The sequence below is a fragment of the Cucurbita maxima genome, unplaced genomic scaffold, assembly GCF_002738345.1.
Source record: "Cucurbita maxima cultivar Rimu unplaced genomic scaffold, Cmax_1.0 Cma_Scf00064, whole genome shotgun sequence".
Classification (NCBI taxonomy): domain Eukaryota; kingdom Viridiplantae; phylum Streptophyta; class Magnoliopsida; order Cucurbitales; family Cucurbitaceae; genus Cucurbita; species Cucurbita maxima.
Window position 1 is genome coordinate 155,098 of NW_019272080.1, and position 3,283 is coordinate 158,380.

General features: G+C 30.1%; 1 long non-coding RNA gene across 3 annotated transcripts; it reads left to right on the forward strand.

Moving 5' to 3' along the window:
• The first annotated feature begins 206 nt into the window (after positions 1-206).
• On the forward strand, positions 207-2,359 carry LOC111472101. Of its 3 annotated transcripts, XR_002715333.1 has the most exons (5): positions 207-424; positions 1,168-1,228; positions 1,595-1,680; positions 1,921-1,939; positions 2,039-2,359. It is a non-coding gene; the product is annotated as an uncharacterized LOC111472101 (long non-coding RNA). The 3 variants fall into 3 exon arrangements; XR_002715334.1 differs by lacking the exon at positions 1,595-1,680; XR_002715335.1 differs by lacking the exons at positions 1,595-1,680; positions 1,921-1,939.
• Positions 2,360-3,283: the final 924 nt, after the last annotated feature.

The following is a 3,283-nucleotide window of genomic DNA, read 5'->3' on the forward strand; positions in this document are numbered from 1 at the left end:
TTTTGATACAAATCCTGTGTTCAAAACCAACAACTTAGCATTCAAAGTATTCAGGAGGACATACCTTCGTGCACTAGAAGAAACATACTATATAATAGCTTTTCTTTACAACATTTTAAAGAATAATCTATAAGAAAAGAAGGGAAAAAAAAAAGGGGGAAAGTTAAGTTTTAAGAAAAAAAAAAGAAAAAGTCAAGCAGCCCATTTCTCTTTCTCTGCACTCAAGCAAAAAGGGGGAAAGTTGGGTTTTAAAAAAAAATCTTAATAGCTCTAAGCATTTTTCTCCCTCTCCACTCGCCCATTTTCTTTTTCTGTCTCTTCATTTACGGAATTTTCTTTCTCCATTTCTCTCTCAACTCCCTCTACATTTTCCCCTTCTCCCCTTCTTCCCTTCTTTCCTTCTCCCATTTCACTACTCACTCAGGTATTTTTCTATTTCTTCTCTATTCGATTTTATCTCTATTTATTGTTAGTTAAAACTCTATTCATTCACAATATCCATTCTAGGGTTTTCTTTTAAGTTCTAATTCTTACCTTTGATTTTTTTATATTTAATAATCTAGTTAGCTTTTCATGACACCCCACCTCGTATGTAATGATGATTTGGCCTACATGGAAGGATCTTAGACTAAAACTGTTAGCTCTACCATAGTACTTTACTTGTAGTTATTGCTGAAGTTTAACTGGTAAGCTACTCTGTTGCTTTATATAGTCCATGCCTTTATATGAAACAAGTATCTTTTCAAAATTTTGGATATAAATTTCTCTACTTGTCTCAAACAAATCATCGGATGTCTTTAGTGCATTACAAAGATGAAATCTGGCTTTTTATCTTACCATTTTTAGTTGATTTCATATAATTTAATTGTTTCATAATTCTTTGTGGTTCATGGTGTAACTCCACCTTCGTTTCAGTGGCAATTAATTGCTACGAAATATAATTTTCTTAGACAATTATATGGTTTTATCTCTAAGTTCTCTAAACATTAAACATTTAGCATTGATTATACTATAACATGTTAAAATTGAAAGTTTTCTTTTTCTTAACCTAAAAGTAATAGGTTACCTTCAATTTGGTTCCCTTACCGAAAATATTATGTATTATAATTTGTTTTCGTACTCTTTAAAATAATAGTGTTGTTAGTTTTTAACTTTCTACTTTTTCAGGTGAAACTATGTACCTTACCAACACTTCCACGACACAGAAAACCAGCCTCTACTTATTCAGGTGAAAACATGCATTCTAGCATACTTATTTATGTTCTTCTATTATCATGCCTTCTGCATCTACTATACTCTTAGATGTAACTTTAATTTGCAGACGGAATACATTGCCTAGTTTTTGAATTTCATGAGGCAATATATGGATTTTCTTTTTATATAAGCGTTCTGTAGATTAGATCATGTTTTTCAAAAGGACTTTGTCTCCATTGTGCTCCTATCTACTTTCTCATATTAATTTATTGTTAATATGTTGCCTTGGTTGGTCATAGACTTTTATGCCTGGATCTTTATATTTGAAGATAGTAAACTTTTGTATCTATTATTTGTTGGAGTGATGCTGCTATAAGTTTCTAAAATTTTAATTTTGAAGGGTTTAAATGTATCATGGAGGGACTTGAATGGGGAAATGTCAAAATGAGGAATAGTTATCACAATGAAGATACTTGAACTCTTATGGTTGTTGTTGATATCCTTTGCTCTTTACTTTTTCTTTTCAATGCATCTTAGAAAGGGTTAGAAAGGGGGAGAAAGAAGTAAGACTGTTTTGGTTTGTGGATTGTTGATCTCATTTATGAATTTTTTGATATTTTCAACTGTGTATTGAAAATATATTTTAGATTTATTTCATTATCTAGTTATATCGGTACTATTGATTTTTTACTTAGTTATTCAAATAATAATGTACGTTTGATGTAGGTGTGCGACTAAAGATGAGGTCATGACCTACACATATTGATACAAATTCTATACTCTGGTTTTTATTAAAAAAACATATATATTTATATATAAAGCTAAGATGGTTGGTTATTTATAGGAAATTAAAGATGATAGAGGACTTGCACTGGATGGGAGAGGGACTTAACATCATTGCAAATAGTAGATAATAATTCATCTTTTATGGTTTGAATAACTTCTTTATTTCAAGAAATGATTGAATACTACTAATGTAATGAAATTTCAATTATGAATGGAAGTTGTGGCCCAATTCTATTTCTTTGCTACCCGGCCTAGGAGGTCGATGGTCTGCATTGGATTGAAGAATTTCCCCTCTTTCTATTGAATATTGAATAAAGAATAGATCATATCTGAATAGGTAGTGAGCCAGCGAAAGTTGCAGGCTGGATGCCTATTTCAAGAAGTGGAAGTATGACATTTAATGTGTTACTATATTTTCTCGGTGTTTATTTAGTTAAAATAATATCATTCTTAAAATACAACGAAAAATAAATGTTATTATAATAATTATAAATGAATAAACAACTTTATTATAGCATCATATTAAAGCTATAAATAATATATTATAGCATTAAAAAAATGTTATTAGAAGCTAATGATAATCCAATATTTTAGTTATATTAAATATATTATAGCTTTAATAAAATGCTATAATATGTTTTCCTAGCAACGTATATAAGCTATAATTTAAATTCTATTATAGCATTTATTATAGCTATACAAAAACGCTATAAAAAGTTTCGAACTTTTAATAACATTGGCTGTCACGACGTACGAAAAACGCTATAAAAAGTCTACGATAGCATTTTTTGTAAGCTATTGTATCAATTATTCTTGTAGTGGTGATAAAGCATCTGCAACAATGTTCTCTTACCTTGTTTATATTTAAGGGAATGTTTCAATAAATTCTAACCACTTAGCATGTCGTCGGTTGAGTTTATTTTGTGCTCTCAAATGCTTTAAACTTTCATGATCCATATGAATAATGAACTCCTTAGGCCAAAGATAATGTTGTCAGGTTTGCAATGCACGAACCAAAGCATAAAGCTCTTTGTCATAAGTTGGATACCTCATAGATGCACCAGTCAACTTCTCACTAAAGAACATTAAAGGTCTGATTTTGCATTAATACAGCACCTATCCCTACTCCACTACTATCACATTCAATTTCAAAAGTAGACTCAAAATTAGGTAAGGCAAGTAAGAGAGCATAACTCAATTTTTCTTTCAAAGTGTTAAAAGCAAGTTCTTGATCTTCTTCCCATTTAAAAGATACATCTTTGTTAACAAGTTCATTTAAGGGTGAAGCAATTGTACTAAAATT